The following is a 19430-nucleotide window of genomic DNA, read 5'->3' on the forward strand; positions in this document are numbered from 1 at the left end:
TACAGCTAAAGGAGTATTTCCCAGCCGTTGTTAAATGGAATAAAATATTTTCCATTAAGCAAAAGGAGTCCGAAACGGCAGCAGAATATTTCCACCGGGCACTATCAGAAATGGCAAAATACACTGGTATAGAAGACATTAAGACCAACCCAAACCATCGAGAAGTAGCAGTATCTGTACTGATGGATGGTTTGAAAGAAACATTAAAAGCTAGGGTACAGACCACACAACCATGTTGGCGAGGTCTGTCAGTGTCCACCTTGAGAGAGGCTGCTGTTGATCACGACAAAAACATCACTAGACACAGGGAGTCGCAAAGTGATAAGTTGATGTCCGTAAGTATACAGGCGCTGACCACAAGGCAGCCTGCGTATGTACCACCGAATCCTGTGGGTAAGGCAAGTGTAATAACATGTTTTTCTTGTAACAGACCGGGACACTTTGCACGAGAATGTAGAACAAAGAATGTACAAAGATCTTTTCAACCCCCTAGACAACAACACAACACACGACATTGGGAGCAGGGTCCACAGAGGCGGAGTTTTGAGCCACATACAGGGGAAACAAAAAGATATCCCCCGAACAGAGACTGGCAGGCCTCTGGTAGTTCCCAGCTAACTCCCCCACAAGTAGTTGCTGCCAATGGGATTCAGGGAGGTCAGCATACCCAATAGGGGTGTGGCCACACCTGTAATCTGCAGCCAGTTAAATTGATTGCCAGTCTTGGAAGCGAACCAGAGATTGCAATCAATGTAGCTGGTAAAACTTTAAACTTTCTTGTAGACACAGGGGCGGCCAAGTCAGTGATAAATTCGACAGTGGGCATGAGAACCACTGGTAGGACAATTCCAGCCATGGGAGTAACAGGAGTAGTCCAGCACTACCCTGTTAGCAAACCAGCCGAGATTACAATAGGGCCTTTGCATACCAAGCATTCCTTTTTGCTGGCTGCATCGGCACCAACTAATCTCCTGGGGAGAGACTTACTATGTAAAATGGGTTGCGTCATTTATTGTACTCCTGAAGGTGTATTCTTGGACATTCCTGAGAATCACGCTCAGGAGGTACGAGACATGTTAGACTCCCGATCAAAATTAATGTCACATTCCATTATGACAAATAGGAACCCATCCCAAGTAGAAGAGATGACATCTCAGATACCAGAGTCACTTTGGACAAAAGATGGACAGGACACTGGATTAATGGCAAACGTAGCTCCAGTAGTTGTACAAGTAAAAGATGGTAGGATAGCTCCAAAAATCCCACAGTATCCTCTGAAGCCAGAGGTGGAGTTAGGAGTTTTCCCAGTAATAGAACGCTTGCTGCAACAGGGCATTCTGGTAAGAACGTCCAGCACAGCCAATAGTCCCATCTTCCCTGTTAAAAAGAGTGGGGGGAGGGGTTACAGGCTAGTGCAGGATCTAAGGGGGATTAACAAAATAGTTGAGAGTCAGTTCCCCGTAGTGCCTAATCCAGCTGTCATCCTAATGCAAATTCCTCCCACTGCCAAATTTTTCACTGTTATTGACCTCTGCTCCGCTTTCTTTTCGGTACCTCTGCACCCTGACAGCCAATATTTGTTTGCATTCACATACAGAGGAGTCCAATACACGTGGACTCGGCTACCCCAAGGTTTCATAGATAGTCCAAGTATATTTTCTCAGGCTTTGCATGATTGTTTACAGTCTTTCCAACCAGACAGTGGATCAGTATTGATACAGTATGTGGACGATTTATTACTGTGTTCAGATTCACTGGAAGCATCTCTGAAGGATACGAAACAGCTCCTGTTTCATCTTTCAGACACAGGTCACAAGGTTTCCAAAGACAAGTTACAATTATGCCAAACTAAGGTAAAATATTTGGGACACTGTCTAACACAAGGACTGAGACACCTGACCGCTGATAGAATCCAAGCCATTAGAGACATGACACTGCCACAAACCCAGCAACAGATCAGGACGTTTTTAGGAATGTGTGGGTATTGCCGTAATTGGATCCCAGGGTTTTCCATATTGGCGTTACCTTTGCAGGAAATGGTCTCTTCAAACAAACCTGACCGGATTTCGCATACAGACGAATCCGAAACAGCATTTGAGAGACTCAAACAGTGCCTAACGCAGGCACCAGCACTAGGTATGCCAGACTATGGGAAACCCTTTGAACTATACGGAACAGAAAGTGCTGGGTGCGCAGCAGGTGTACTAACCCAAAAACACGGTGACGCCAGCAGGCCAGTCGCATACTACAGCGCCCAGCTAGACACGGTAGCGCGATCCCTCCCCACATGCTTGCGTAGCGTTGCGGCGATAGCATTGCTAGTGACAAAAAGCGAAGATGTCGTGCTAGGCCACAACCTCACAATCCATACACCACATGCGGTATCTGCCTTATTGAATTCTGCCCAAACCAGACACGTCTCATCTGCAAGGTTTACAAGATGGGAATTGGCATTAATGGCCCCAGTAAACATCACCATAAGGAGATGCAGCGCATTAAATCCTGCAACTTTTCTCCCAGGTGTGCCTGGTCAGGCACAAAGGGTGGAAGGTGAGAGTGATGGGGAAGGAGGATTTAATGCAAAGGAAGATACACATGATTGTATGGAATATTTGACCCAAAATTTCACCGCAAGGCCTGACATCAGTGACAACCCACTGGAAGATGCAGAACTAACGTTCTACACGGACGGTAGTTGTCATAGACAGTCAGACTCGGGAGACTTGTGTACTGGATACGCAGTCGTAGATGACCAAGGCACCATAGAAGCGGAACCGCTAGGCCCACCTCACTCAGCCCAGGTTGCTGAACTGGTCGCCCTAACCAGAGCATGTGAATTGGCTAAGGGTAAGTCAGCCAATATCTACACCGATTCTAGATACGCCTTCGGGGTAGTACATGATTTCGGAGCGCTATGGCGTCTCAGAAATTTCATGACGGCAGCTGGTACACCAATAGCGCATGCAGCGTATATAAAAAGGCTTCTAACAGCGATACAGGAACCCGACAGAGTGGCTGTTATCAAATGTAAAGCACATACATATAGCCAAGACCCAGTATCCCTTGGTAACAGCCGAGCAGACGAAGCCGCAAAGCTTGCAGCTGCTACCCCCATACAGACAGACACCACACAACTGATGGTATTTAATACCATCAACACACAAAAGTTGTGTGAGATGCAGAATTTGTGTTCCACACAGGAAAGAGCAGTCTGGAAGGCAAAGGGATATGGCCAGGAGTCCTCAGGGCTCTGGACGGATGGACATGGTAAACCAGTGGCCCCCAGGGCATACCTTCCATGTCTGGCTGAAGCAGCTCACGGGCTGACTCATCTAGGCAAGGAGGGGATGTGCAAATTGGTAAGAGCATACTGGTGCGCCCCAGGATTCTCCTCTCATGCGAGTAAAAGAGCAATGTCATGCCTTACCTGTCTGAGAAAGAATATTGGAAAAGCAATACCTACAGAACCATCCCATATCCCACCTGCCGGCGGCCCTTTCCAGGTAATACAAATTGACTTCATTCAATTACCCCCATGTCGAAATTTGAAATATGTACTTGTTTGTATAGATGTTTTCTCGAATTGGGTCGAAGCTTTCCCAGCAGCTACAAATACCGCTATGTTTACAGCTAAGAAAATTGTGCAGGAATTTGTATGTAGATATGGTATCCCTAGAATCATTGAAAGTGATAGGGGTACCCATTTTACAGGTGATGTCTTTCAAGGAATGTGTAAGTTGATGGGAATTGATAGCAAGCTGCACACTCCGTACCGTCCACAGGCGAGCGCGAAGGTCGAAAGAGTGAACAGCACTATTAAAAATAAATTGAGTAAAGTAATGGCAGAGACAGGATTGACGTGGCCAGAAGCTTTACCCATTGTTTTGTATAGCATCAGAACCACTCCCAGGTCCCCTCTTAATCTGTCTCCTTTTGAAATCTTGTTTGGTCGACAACCGCATGTCATGATTAACCCCCAGGATGATTTGAAATGTAACAATGAAGTAACTGTAAAGTACTTGATTAACATGAGTAAGCAGTTGAGGAATCAAAATGATAATCTGAAGTTGGTGATTCCTGATTTACCAGATAGTAATTGTCATGACATTGAACCTGGGGATTATGTAATGATACGAAATTTTCTACGCTCAGGTTGTCTTATTGATAGATGGGAAGGACCATACCAGGTCTTATTGACTAGCACCACAGCATTGAAGGTGGCTGAGAGAGAGACTTGGGTCCATTCATCCCACTGCAAAAAGGTTGCTGATCCAGAGAAGTCCCGTGATAAGGAACAGACGGTAGAGGTTGTATCACTAGAGTGTCTGTTCCAGGAGGACTGAGGCGGCACCTGAGCCTTGAAGACCGGAAGCAGTTGTCGACTCCCCTCTCCCTTTTATTGTTTTTCTCCACTTCCCAGCCCCTCTCCCTTAAAATTTCTTTTTCCCCCTTCTCATTCTTCTCTATTTCCTCCTCAAAGATGGACTTGCCCCAAGAGACTGTGATCCGGATTTTGATGTTAACCATGATGTTGACCAGAGCAGTCTGTTCCGGCGAGAGTACCATAGAGGTCGAGAGAGGTTCTGGAATGGGTTCCGATTATGATGATGGAGGCGTAGTTTTCCAAGATCAACCAAACCAACAAGCAAAGGCGAGTATCAGAAAACGATCCGATAGAAGAAATTGTGATGGATTGTTAGCTGAAGAAAATTGTATCTGTAGGCTCTGTGATAATCTGGTTGAAGATGGATGCATAAAGAAATGCCAATCCAGTTTTAATATCCATATAGACCGGCATCCATTGAGTGACTATCACTCTTTAGTGGGTAATGTGTTAAACCAAACAGATTGTTGGGTATGCTCTCAAGTACCTCAGGGTCATAGCAAATCAGGGCTAGTACCATTTCCTTTAACGTTAGGGGAGGTACTTGAGCTAAGTGGTGGGAGACCGGTGGACCGGAGGTTTAATATCTCCAGCCCTCCTAGTTTGAAGCTCCACCAATACCATGTGGATAGGTCCCTCTTATGTTTCAATATCTCCAATCCCAGAAAACCGGGAAATTGGGAAGTGTCATGGAGCAACCTTACCATGACCTTTTCACACAGAGCAGATAGAATGCCTACAGATACAGAGCTGGTACGCCACATAGCCAGTAGAGGAAAATCTTTTCGGTATCGATATACCTTAGGAAATAGGATTACTAGAGTTGGAGAGGTATCACCAGGATACTGTGCACATATCGTACAAACTGATACGTGCATTAAGCAGATGGAAGAATTAGGGTCAGGAGATTTCACCTGGAAGGTTTGTAACATGGTCATGTCCTTCTCCGTCCCATATGTTCTCCCCGATGACGCATATTTCATATGCGGGAGAAAGGCGTACAAGTGGCTTGCCCCAAACTCTGAAGGATTGTGTTATATTGGAAAAGTATTGCCTGAAGTGATGACTGTTACACATGACAAAATGAAGGACATACACCGTGGTGCCCAAGCTCCTTATACTCACACTCATTACGAGCACCGAGTTAAAAGACAACTGTCAGAAAGGTTAGAGCATCCGGCCTCTGATCTTATCCATGAATCCACCGGGATTCAGGTTCTGGTAGCGTTAGATTTCACTCGCACCGCTCGAGGAGTGATGAATTATAGATACATTTCCGCACTCGCCAATTTGTTAGATAATATCACTGAAATGTATGATGACACGTTTAGATACACTGGAAGAGAACTTCAAGCTTATAAAACAGAACTAGTTCAGCATAGGATGGTTCTTAATTATCTTACAGCAGTAACAGGCGGATATTGTGTTACATTGGCAACACAGTACGGCATAAAGTGTTGCACTTATATCACGAATAGCACCGAGGATCCGGTAGAGGTCATAGACCAAAAGATGGACGATATTCTCCAATTGAAGTGGGAATTTCGTCGAAAACACAATCTCACCCTTACTGCTGTAGGAAATGAGCTGACTGGTTGGGTGTCATGGTTGAACCCGCGAAATTGGTTCTCCGGTTTGGGAGACTGGGCTCAAGGAGTCATAATGGATGTTGGAAAGTTTCTACTATGTATCTTGGGTGTCGTTATATCGATTGGATTGATATTTAGATGCGGGCAGGCTTTAATGAGGTGCAAACAAAGTACAAGAGTGATGAGCTTGAGGAGCGAGGAAACTGTAATTAACCTGGATTTGATTTATGACCCAATGATAGAAACCAGGATGGGATGAAAATGCGATTATACGGTCCGTTTCTTTCACCTGTTTTTCTGCTTTTCTCCAAGATACAAAGACCCCCTTGGACGAGGAAGTTGACGAGACGCTATACAGACAACAGACAAGCACCAAAGATGAAGTTTTGACAACCTATGATATGGACACTTAATGAACTTTGCCATGGATCCCCAGTTTCCCTAGTACTTTTAAACTCACGCTAGCCCAACATTTTTTGTAAATCTGATGGCTCAGACAAAGCTATTTGCTCATGCCCAAGGAGCAATACAGCGCAAAGAAGACGACTCTCAACAGATACCGAACACAACTTCGACGACAGATGTACATTTCCCTGACATAGAATATCATTGCATTTTCCATAAGTGTTCTTTATCTTCATCTCTACAACCCTCAGGTAATGACACACATAGACGATAGGGAATACAGGCACAGATATCAGCAACCACATACCTCCCCCATTCATGTATCATCAACTAAAATGTGCTCCCCATTTTGTTCAAAATCCGAAAAGAGCTCGGTAAAGTTTGACAGCCCATCCACAGACCTGTACCACAGGATAAGAAGGAATTCAAATGTATACTTCGCAATACCTCGAAGCTTGATGTACAACACGTACGGCACGATGATACATGACCCCCCAAACATGGATTCATACACACATGCTTCTGCTATCTCACTAGGTCATACCCTCTTCACACCTTCTCCTCTCTCCTCCCTTACCCAACCATGGAAATCAATTAACCCCTGACTTGCATTTTTCTCCTTAAATGTTTTGTGGCAGTTATTATTGACTGCCAAAGGGTGGACTGTCAAAGTCAGAAAAATGTCTCTATGCACGTTGCCATATTTGCACCGCACACTGGTCCGTGCTGCGCATGCGTACGCTCTCCCGTGAAGGCGCATACCCGCAATAGCGTGCACTCGCAGGCGCGGTATGCGTATTTACGGTAGAGTTTATGTAGTCGTAGCGTGCGACTCATTCGTTACATATTTTCACAATTAATGTAGTTTATAGATCATGATCCCTTTGATAGTTTCTGAAAGTTTGGTTAATATAGAAGGTCCCTGAGCTAAGGAATCCCTCTTTGTATCGTACGAAGGGTCTAACAGGAATCATACAGCAGTGTTTGGTACCCATCGGAAGAGTATTTAATTAGCAATATTCCGGTGTTGGTTTGGAGCGTATTAATCGCTCGTGCGAATAGTTATGGACATAAGAAGTTTATGTCCATTTCTACTATTTACTCATACTCAGGTATGCGGCGGGAAACTTAGTTCCCCACCCACCTGAGCTGTTTGAAATCGTCACAGCCCACCTGTATGAATCAACCTATGACCTTTTATTGTGATACAGGGTCGAATTCCTTCATCCAATGGACAATGGGATTGTAGGGACTATGAGATTGCATTGTGTGTGGGGCATAAATAGGCAGGCCGACCACATCCAGCTCTCACTCTTCAACGGTTCTCATTGCTGAAAATCGGGTGCTGGATGTCCAGGCGCATGCGATCGTTTACCCTTGTGCGTAAGTTTCTCTCCGTAATCATTGTCTTTCTGTGAGCCAATTTCTCTCATCTCTCTCTCTCTCTCTCTCTCTCTCTTTCCCTTCTCTTTCTCTCGTATCTCCCCTAGACTAGTATTGTATTGTATTAGATAGTATTGTATTTTGGTTAGGAAGTCTTTGTTATATTGTAGTGTATCATTTGTACTGTTATCCCCTTTTTACAAGTATACTAGATATAATACAGTTAATAGGCTTTGGACCCTAAACCAGTATCTGTGTATTTCCTATAGTGTTAAGTGTTCACTTGAGCGTCGGTGACGCTCAAGCAGCTTTGTAGTTAGTCAGGTTACACAAGGTTGCACTTACACCCTGTATTCACATTAAGGTATTCCGTGTATTTCATTGGTATAAGGTTTAGACATAAAGGTATAGCGTTGTGAGCGTCTGCGCCGCTGGTGATCTCCTCGTGGTCTCGAGCGTCCGCTACGCCATAGCGAATCATTACTCTAGTCATAGCCAATAACGTGTCCTGTGATCGCTGGGCCGTGAGCGAACGTGACGTTTGAGCGTCTCGCCTACGGCTGAGCGATCGTTACGCAACTAGCGTACCATTACGGTACTTCTTAAGTAAATAGCGTACAGTGTTCTTAGCTTCATAAAGGGTTGTTTATACGACAAGGGAATTTAGCATTGTCAATAGATAGATAGATAGATAGATAGATAGATAGATAGATAGATAGATAGATAGATAGAGGTGGGTAGGCCCCACATTAAATCTTGGCTTGGGCTGCATTGGGTTTTTAGCCAGCATCTTGTTGCCAACCACAATTCGAGTTGCACTGCAGAAACTGTTTTATTTTATTTTTACTTAGCTTAAGCAAGCTTGGTTACGCCACTTTGAATATTTACAATTATCAGTTTCACAAATTTGTAAAGAGTGTTGCGAATGGTTTAATTGGTCACCTCTTCCTAATTTAAACAATGGTGGCAATGGTTTAATCGTCACCTTTTTATTTTATTTAAACAAATGTTCCAATGATAGTAATTGTCGCCTTTCCCAGTTTAAACAATTAGGTCAAGGGTCCTGTGGACAATCTTTAAATTATCACTTCATTGCTATGCTATATTACTTTTCACATGTTTCTAAGAGGTCTAGGTGGGGGTGTGAGTTTAAGGCAGGTAGAGTACAAAAAGGTGGCACATACAGTATGATATTAGTGGAATAAATCATTGTGTAGATGTAACAAGTAATTGTCTAATAGCCTCCTGTAATAAATCATAAAACAAAGTATTTAAAGGTGAAGTGCCATTACATGAATTATTCAATAATAGATTTCTTGCAGGAAAAAAATACATTTTTGAGTATGGTCATTACTATATAATATAAAAATATATAAATCAGACTGTCTTGCAAATTTCCATACACAGAAAACACAGCAGACCCACATTTATAACTATGATCTACCAATTGCTGGTGTCCAATTTATACCCCTTTTACACTGCCGCTAAACACCTGGTTTAATCCGAGATAACCCGGGAGCAGCTCAGTGGAAAGGGGCTAACCTGGGTCCAGTGACCCGGGAATCCAACCAAGCTAGCTTGCAGGGTTGGTCCTGGGAAGGACCCAGGTCGCAGTGCAGTGTAAATGGGTAAGCCGGGTCGATGCAACCTGGCACACATTTACAACATAGGGAGAGCTAGGAGATGATCTCCCGACACTAGTCACGTGTGTGGTGACATCACCGACCCAGCAAGGGTAGTCATTCCGAGTTGTTCGCTCATTGCCGATTTTCGCTATGCTGAGATTTGTTGCTAAATGCGCATGGTACGCAGTTATTTTACACAACTTAGTAGATTTGCTGGTGTTCGTGCGGCGCTTTTCAGTCGCACTGCTGATCGGTGAATGATTGACAGGAAAGGGGCGTTTCTGGGTGGTAACTGAGCGTTTTCCGGGAGTGTGCTAAAAAACGCAGGCGTGTCAGGGAAAAATGCGGGAGTGTCTGGAGAAACGGGAGAGTGGCTGGCCGAACGCAGGGCGTGTTTGTGACGTCAAACTAGGAACTAAACGGACCGAGCTGATCGCAATCTAGGAGTAGGTCTGGAGCTACTCAGAAACTGCAAGAAAATACTTAGTAGCAATTCTGCTACTTTTTCGTTCGCTATTCTGCTAAGCTAAGATACACTCCCAGAGGGCGGCGGCATAGCGTTTGCAATCCTGCTAAAAGCAGCTAGCGAGCGAACAACTCGGAATGAGGGCCAATAAGCGAGAAATTTTCACCACTCTTAAAGAGGACTCAGCCGGGCCTTACCCAGGTTGGTAAGTATAAAAGCGGTATTACATATTTCCCAACTGTCCCATGTATGACATAAGAATTCTTAGTCCCGGTTTCTAGCTTTCACCTCTGACCTCTGACCTATTTAAACATCTCCTGGACTTAGTGATTACAGGTCAGATTAATTCTACAATTGATTGTTGCAACTCTCTGTTTCTAAACATTATAGACTGATTAATCTTTTATTAGTTCTCACTGTGTGTCAGCAACAATTAGTGGCTCCCAGCATTTGGGGATTGAACTCTAGAGTATCTCTCTGGGGGTTATTCAAGTGCGGTTGGATTAGCTATCACTGCTGTTTCCTTCAAATATTTTTAGTATTTGTAAAAAAAATATGTATTTTTTAAACATCATTCACAACATTGTTTATGTCACCATCGGAACACTGGTAGCATTGTGACCGTCGTGACTTTAATTTTCACAACGTTTGCAGCCACAGGGTACACACTGGGGTGCTGGGTGCAGTTCATTTACATTTCCCCAGCGACTGCTAATGTGGGGGTCCTGCCATGCTGACTGATCAGCACGGCAGACATTGGTGGAGGGTGCAGGGAAGCAGCGGGACTGGGAGGTACCTCTGAGAGCCACCCACGCTGTTTATCTGACTGCTCGCATTGTTTGCAACCAGATCAGATAATGCACATGCAGTTGTCGTCGCAAATGATGTGACCATGCCAGGCAAGTGGTTAAGGTTTTGATAATGTAATTAAGCAGATAGTTATTTTTCTGATCAATAATTGTTCTATTTAGTAAATATAAGATTTGTGTACATACTGTATATGAGTTTACTATTGAATTTGAAGTATATATGTTTTTAATAATGTTTTTATTAGTATCTTATATGTTTATATGCAATACCTATTACTGCTGACCTACATCACACCTTATCTATCTTCTGTGTATCCTATGTGAACCTGGAATAGTCCAGCAGCGGCGGTAATGTAATCCCCGGCTCCCGGCACTGCAGCCCTGCTCTGAGCCTCTGACCTCACTCATGTGACAATTCACATGTCATGTGATGTCCGGCGCACCGCCCACCTGCCCTTCCCTGCCTACTGCTGCTGCTGCTGCAGCGGCGTCCATCCTTTGAGGAACACAGGGCGGCTCAGTCAGCGACACAACTTTTGAGGAGAGCAGCCCAGCAGTTGCTTGACAGCATACCTCCCAACTGTCCCGATTTCAGTGGGACAGTCCCGCTATTCAGAAACTGTCCCGCTGTCCCTCCTGCGTGTCACAGTGTCCCGCTGGGGGGCAGTTGGGGAGGCTTTGATCACCCGCTGCTCTGCTCTGCAAAGCAGCCAGTGATCAGTGTATACATGCTGTGCACACGCACACGGCATCTATTTAATGCTGGGAGGGGAGCAGGGGTCTGCCCACCTGCTCGTGGAGCAAAAATGCCTAAAAAAAAAGAGTCCATGATGCTAGGCCAAGCCCCACCATGGTGAGGCCATGCCCCTCAAATGCTAAGCCACGCCCATTTTTGGGTCACGCACGGCTACACCGTGCAAGTGTCCCCCACCCCTATCACCTACAAAGTTGGGAGGTATGCTGACAGACTGCTGGGGGGGAGACAGCACAGGACAGCCAGGATTGATTTGGTGGTGACTCTGGTGAGCAGAGCAGTGCCATGAGTTTTTTTGTTTTTTGTTTTTTTTACACTTGTCTGATTAACCAGTTATTAATAGTACCAATAAAGCTCCAGTGATTTACCAGCCAGCAATTGTTAAATATGATCCCTATTTCTCACCTCAATATGAGATTCTTGTTTAACAGATTTTACTTGTAATTTACCAGTAAAATCTGTTAAACAAGAATCTCACATTGAGGTGAGAAGTAGGGATCATACAGTATTTCTGCAGCGTGGTACACTGTGATTCCACAGGGAATTACATCGGGTGTAGAGTTGGATCTTGATCCGAGGCACCAACAGGCTAAAAGCTTTGACTGTTCCCAGGATGCATAGCGCCGCCTCCTCTATATCCCCGCCTTCAGGCACTGGAGCTCAGTTTGTAAGTTGGTTCCCGCAGTGCAGGCAGCTAACGGAGGGCAGCGCTAGGCAGCCCTGAAAAGAGCTTTTTGAAGATAGAAGACTTCAAGGGCCACAGCACAGGCACATAGAAGTGCTATATGTCATACTGACATATCGTGCTGCGGCTCCCTCACCTCCCCCAGCGGCGCTGTATACTCCCACGCCCTGGTTGCCGGGTACTTACAGCGGACAGTGGCGTAAGTTCGTCACAGTCGTCCGGAGGCAAGATAAATATTGGTGCCCCCCTATTTCCTATATTAAGATAAATATATGTATGTATGTGTGCGTGTGTGTATATATATATATATATATATATATATATGTGCGTGTGTGTGTGTGTGTGTGTGTGTGTGTGTGTGTGTGTGTGTGTGTGTGTGTGTGTGTGGAACCCATGACCTGTTATACTAACAGCAGACACTTTACTGATGGAGTTATTTGCTCCTGTAGAGGAAGCATGAGAATGCTAACTATATGAAGTTACGTGTAATTGGCAGAGAAGTATATTCATATAGGCCCTCATTCCGAGTTGTTCGCTCGCAAGCTGCTTTTAGCAGCATTGCACACGCTAAGCCGCCGCCTACTGGGAGTGAATCTTAGCTTAGCAAAATTGCGAACGAAAGATTCTCAAAATTGCGAATAGAAATTTCTAACCAGTTTCTGAGTAGCTCGAGACTTACTCTGCCACTGCGATCAGTTCAGTCAGTTTCGTTCCTGGTTTGACGTCACAAACACACCCAGCGTTCGCCCAGACACTCCCCCGTTTCTCCAGCCACTCCCGCGTTTTTCCCAGAAACGGCAGCGTTTTTTCACACACTCCCATAAAACGGCCAGTTTCCGCCCAGAAACATCCACTTCCTGTCAATCACACAACGATCACCAGAACGAAGAAAAAACCTTGTAATGCCGTGAGTAAAATACCAAACTTCTTAGCAAATTTACTTGGCGCAGTCGCAGTGCGAACATTGCGCATGCGCAAATAGCGGAAAATCGCTGCGATGCGAAGAAAATTACTGAGCGAACAACTCGGAATGAGGGCCATAGTTAGAATTCTCATATTTCCTATACAGGAGCAAACAGCTTCATCAGTAAGGCATCTGCTTCCAGTGTATTAGGTTGTGGTTTCTAATCCTGGGTGTGACACTTGTAAAATGTGTATATTCAGTATAATAAAGTGGGTGTGATTTGTAAGGTGCAGGGACCAGTGAGGAAGTCGGCCACAGAAAAGACAGCGGCAGCTATCAATTTACTTAATTCAATGGTGTCACAGAATGGGAGGAGAGGTGCCCCCCTTCAGAGCAGGAGCCCGGCGGCAGATGACTCCGTTGCCTCCCAGAGTTCTGCCTCTGACAGCGGAGGACTGCGGTCACTTCAAGGCACACACTCGCCGCTGCTCTCCTGGATCGCGTGGCCGTATCTTCGGAGGAGGTAAGAGGGTCCCCCAGGTGGGACCCACTGAAATCGCGATCTGGTCCGGTCTCCGGAGATGGACCGCGCACGCTGGGACCCCACTAGACCACCAGGGCAAGGGGCACAGGTCGGATTTCTTAAAATCCGTTTCAAATAGGCCCTGCAGTACCCGGTGGTGAAGTCCAGCAAGGGGATAAGGCTCTGACCTGTAGCCCGTCCCCCAGCCCCAGGCGCCATTTACTGCAAATGTTCCCACCCTGGAGCTGCATCTCTCTCTCCCTCACTCCCTGTTTGGGCGCCATTACACACAAGCTGAGCTGATTCTGGGACTGCTGGGCAATGTCTCCTCTGTAAAGCTGCCTGCTTCTTCAGCGCTGTGTATTAACAGGACACTTAAGTATTCTACATGTCATTTAGACAGTATTAGTTAAGAACAAGTGCATAACTTCAGGGATATTTAGTACATGTACTCTGTGATATACATCCAGTCTATACTGTGCATTGTTATATCTGTATATATACATAGCTTTACTTCAGTGATGTGCGGTGAGGTCACTGGCTGTCGGGACAATGGCAGCAAACACCCCCCACCCACCCACACACCTCCCGCCAGGGCGGAAAAAAAACAAGTGTAGCCCCCCACACATCACTAAAGCCAGCACCAGGCAGAACCAGCCAGGGCAGGTAATGCCATTGCAGGGGAGACACTCAGTGTGGGGTCCCCCCTGCCAAATCATTGGGGGTAATTCCAAGTTGATCGCAGCAGGATTTTTGATAGCAATTGGGCAAAACCATGTGCACTGCAGAGGAGGCAGATATAACATGTGCAGAAAGAGTTAGATTTGGGTGGGTTATTTTAATTCTGTGCAGGGTAAATACTGGCTGCTTTATTTTTACACTGCAAATTAGATTGCAGATTGAACTCCCCACACCCAAATCTAACTCTCTCTGCACATGTTATATCTGCCTCCCCTGCAGTGCACATGGTTTTGCCCAACTGCTAAAAAAATTCCTGCTGCGATCAACTTGGAATTACCCCCATTAATCACCCCCCCCAAGCCAGTCAGCCCAGGACTGGAATTCCTCGGAAAGTGGGGACCCCAAAAAATAAAAATGGGCTCCCCCCTCCTGAGCAACAACCAGCACTGGGCTGATAGCCCAGTGCTATGCCCCGCACCCCTGGTGGCGGTGGGTGCGGGGTTCATTGTATGTTAATATTGTTCTTTACAGATGGCCTACAGGTCCCAGCAAACCTGCCCCAAGCTGCCCTAAGCTCTTTTGCAAGCCGCCGCCCATCCAGGACTTCCGCAGTCTTCTTTCTTCAGGAGCTCTTCACAGCTCCTCCTCCGCCGTCCGACTGATGCGCCGCTGTCAGTGCCGGCCTCCTTCCCCCGCAGAAATGCAAAAGCATCGCACAGCAGCGATGCTTTTGCATTTGAGGAGTAACTCCCACCAGCGTAGCTCCTGCGGCTGGCCGGGAGAACCTCTTCGCTGCCCAGGTCGCAGCAGCTGTGTGTGACGTCACGCAGCCGCCGCGGCCCGCCTCCCCCAACGGTTCGGCCACACCTGCGTTGGCCAGACCGCGCCCCCTAAACAGCAGCTTAACGCCGCCGTCCAGCCCCCTCCCGCCCAGCGACCACCTCTGCCTGTCAATCAGGCAGAGGCGATCGCTAGGCAATAATGGCCTTCAGCCATCTGGCATGCACCGGTGCATTGCGGCGCATGCACAGTTCCGAACCGATCACTGCGCTGCAATAAACTGCAGCGAGCGATCGGGTCGGAATGACCCCCTCTATTCCCTGTATCTCACACATATTGCTATCCATATATTCTGTACCCTGAAGGGGGCTAAGTGCATCAGGGTTCTCATATGATATAGTGTCTCACAGGATATACTACTTTGGTATTTTTCTCTGTGTGTTTCAGTCACCATATACCTCTTAAATTCTTTGTTTGTGCTCTGCTTTGCAGTCACAATAAACAGGTTTTTTTGTCAGGTACTTTGTCTGCTTTCATTGTACTATTATGCCCTAGGGTTACGCTTACAAATTATGTCTGCTAAACAGGGCGGTAGGTCCATGGGTGATCCTGCACCATGCAGTGCTGACGCCACGGATTGCTCGGAAGACCACCTTGCAGCTGAGGGTCAGTCAGTCTGCAGCACCGGGGGCACACCAAGACCCACCTTGGCTGCCTTTTCTAATTTACTGACTACGCTAGTAACTAGACTTGTGCCCCCTGTGGGACCTCCTGTGTCATTACAGCCACATATTGTCCCTGCAGTTAATCCGCCATGGGCTCATAATCTGTCCACTCAGTTACAGCAATTAAAACAGTCTTTGGCTAAACAAAAACCTAACCAAGGGGTCCTCTAAGTGGGCCATTACCTCCTCACAATCGACGCATGTTTCGGATACTTCATCCGATGAAGATGGCGCATATACTGACCCATCAGACACTGATGCAGATGCTTCTGATGGGGAATCTATTACACAGGTGGATGTTCCTGACCTCCTGGAGGCTATCAGACTGATTCTTCAAATTGATGATGAGGCAGAACCTCCAGATACCTCTAAGAAACCTGATAAGTTCAAGCATCAGAAGATTACTAAATTAGTTTTACCCCATTCTGACCATTTGGTTGACATACGTCAGGAATCCTGGGAAGAAATTATCCCTGTCTAAGAAGATGTTAGCTCGTTATCCCCTCGCTGCAGAGTTAAGTAAAAATTGGGAAACACCTCCGCTGGTGGACTCATAGGTCGCACGCCTGGTGGTGTCATCTGCTCTGCCCGTCACTACCGTCACCTCTCTAAAGGAACCGATGGATAAGCGCATGGAGGGTTGCTTGATGTCTATTTACACTCTTGCAGGAGCTGTGCATAGGCCCACTATTGCGGTTTCTTGGGCTGCAAAAGCTATTGAAGCATGAGTTCAGAAAGTTGAAGCGGAACTACCATCTGATTTTCCTGATAATGCCAGACAGTGTCTTTCATATATTATTACAGTTTCTCATTATATTCAGGAGGCGGCATCTGATGCTGGTGGCCTGGTGGCCAAAGCGTCTACTACGTCCATTCTGGCTCGCAAGATTCTCTGGTTGTGGTCCTGGTCTGTAGATCTGGACTCTAAAAAGACCTTGGAGGTGATCTCCTTTAAGGGAAACATCCTTTTTGGGGAAGATCTCAACAAGATTGTTGCTGACTTAGCATCCGCTAAGACTGCCTGTCTGCCTAGTACTACTCATTCGGCTCCGAAGGCTAAAGGTACTTTGTTTGCTCCTTTGGACCTCCAAGTAAAGCAAAGGGTCAGGCGTACCCGAAACAAGCTCGCAATTCCAAATCCACTAAGCCCAAACCTAAATGTTCCTGGGCTACCCATCAGCCTGCTTCCAAAACAGACAAGCCTGCTGCATGATGGGGCGGGCCTCCACCTGGGGGACCCCAGGGCGGGAGGCCGACTTCTGCGGTTTGCTCAGGTATGGTTACAGACCACTTCAGATGCCTGGGTAAAGGAAGTCATCACTCACGGATACGCCATCTATTTCAAGAAACATCCCCCTCGCCAGTTTTGCTCAACAAACATCCCTTTGGATCCGGTAAAAGCAAAAACTCTCCATCTGGTGGTACAATCCTTCCTGAACTCAGAGAGACAGGGGGTACTATTCAACTTTGTTCCTAGTTCTGATACCGAATGGGTCTTCACGGCCCATTCTCAACCTCAAGTCTTTGAACAAATTTGTGAAGGTATCTGAATTCCGTATGGAAACTCTTCGCTCTGTTGTTCTGGTCTTGGAGCCCATGGATTATAAGGTATCCCTGGACATACAGGATGCTTACCTGCATATACCTATTGCCATGTCGCATCAGCAATACCTGCGGTTTGCTATTGGCAACCTACATTTTCAATTCCAGGCATTACCTTTTGGTCTGACCATGGCTCCGAGAATCTTCACCAAGGTCATGACGCTCATGACAGCTATGCTCCGCCGTCAGGGTATCAGGATCCTGCGGTATCTGGACAACTTATTCATCCTGGTGAACCCTCTGGAGGTTCTCCTCCGTCATCTGGAAGTGACGGTCCAATTCCTGCAAGCCCATGGGTAGCTCATCAACTGGAAGAAATCCTCACTGGTACCTGCTCAGATCAGCGCATGGTGCACCGGGGGCATTATTGCCAATGGTTGTTCTTGTCTCCAGAGAAAGTCCTGAAACTTCAGGACAAGATAAGATGCTTCCTATCTCGCCCATGTGTGTTGATACATTCGGCAATGCAAGTACTAGGGCTCATGGTGTTGGCTTTCGACATGGTGGAGTGTGCTCAATTTCATTCCTACCCTTTGCAGAGGTTAATCCTTTCCAAATGGGACGGCCTGCCTCACCGGATCAGGACTCACATGATCTCCTTGACTCCGGAGGTTCGCCTGTCACTGACCTGATGGCTACAGGACCAGCAATTGAGCAGGGGTCATCCCTTCTGGATCTCCAACTGGGTCCTTCTAACGACAGACGCAAGTCTGAGGGGTTGGTGCGCGGTGTTCAAGCAACACTCTCTTCAGGGTTGATGGACTAGGGAGGAATCTCTTCTCCCGATAAACATTCTGGAGTTGCAGGCAGTGTTCAATGCTCTGAAACTGGCCCTGCCTCTGGTACAGAACAGGCCTGTTCAAGTACAGTCGGACAACGCAACCATGGTGGCGTACATAAATCATCAAGGTGGCACTCGAAGCCACATGGCAGTGATGGAAGTGTCAAAGATTTTTCTATGGGCGGAACGCCATCTGCCAGCCATATCGGCAGTGTTCATTCTGGGGTCCTCAACTGGGAAGCGGACTTCCTCAGTCATCAGGACGTACACGCCAGAGAGTGGAGCCTTCATCCAGAAGTATTTCAACTCCTAGTGGACAAGTGGGGACTACCAGATGTAGACCTGATGGCGTCTCGATACAATCACAATGTTCCGGTCTTCGGAGCAAGGGATCCTCAAGCATCGTTTTGTGGACGCCCTGGCAATTCCATGGAGCTTTCGGATGCCATACGTGTTCCCTCCAGTGTCACTCCTGCCCAGGGTAATAAGGAAGTTCAAGCAGGAAGGAGGATTACTACTTCTAATCGCTCCAGCGTGGCCCAGATGGCATTGGTTCTCAGACCTGCAGGGTCTCTCAATAGAGCGTCCTCTTCTACTTCCACAACGCCCAGACCTCCTCGTTCAGGGCCCTTGTGTCTAACAGGATCTGGCTTGACTGGCTTTGATGGCGTGGCTCTTGAAGCTTCAGTTCTGAGGGCCAAGGGATTTTCTGAGGTGGTCATTCAAATGATGTTGAAAGCCCATAAACCGGCTTCGGCTCGGATTTATTATAGGATCTGGAATTCTTACTTCACCTGGTGTGCGGCTAAGAATTAGGATGCATACAAGTTCAGTACTGCCAAACTTTTGGTTTTTCTGCAACAGGGCCTGGACTTAGGCCTTCGTCTGGCCTAATTAGATTTATTCAGAGCGCTGCTGTCCCAAATGAAATTAACACCAATAATGCTTAAAAAACTTTATATAAAATATTTATTATACATTACATTACACACGGCCGGTGTTGCACAATACACTAATACATCAGTAAAATCTTTCATGCAGTCAATGACCAAAAATAAACAATTCCACTGATTCATTCAATACTTCTTGAGTGAGAAAGTTACACAGCATTGTGACTAGTGCAATCGGGTCACTACATTTATTTCATCCATAACTTATTGACTTTTTGTTGGATAAGCATTGGAAATTAAGTCTGAACATTCAGCGTGTGGATACACGATTTTAATCACCTGTGTAGAAGGAGGATTGATACTTTCTTTCACTATTGCAGTGTCTCTGGAATATTGACACATTTATTTTGAATATGGAGACAGCAACAAGTGTTGCAAAAATAG

The sequence above is a fragment of the Pseudophryne corroboree genome, chromosome 9 (genome assembly GCF_028390025.1).
Source record: "Pseudophryne corroboree isolate aPseCor3 chromosome 9, aPseCor3.hap2, whole genome shotgun sequence".
Lineage (NCBI taxonomy): Eukaryota > Metazoa > Chordata > Amphibia > Anura > Myobatrachidae > Pseudophryne > Pseudophryne corroboree.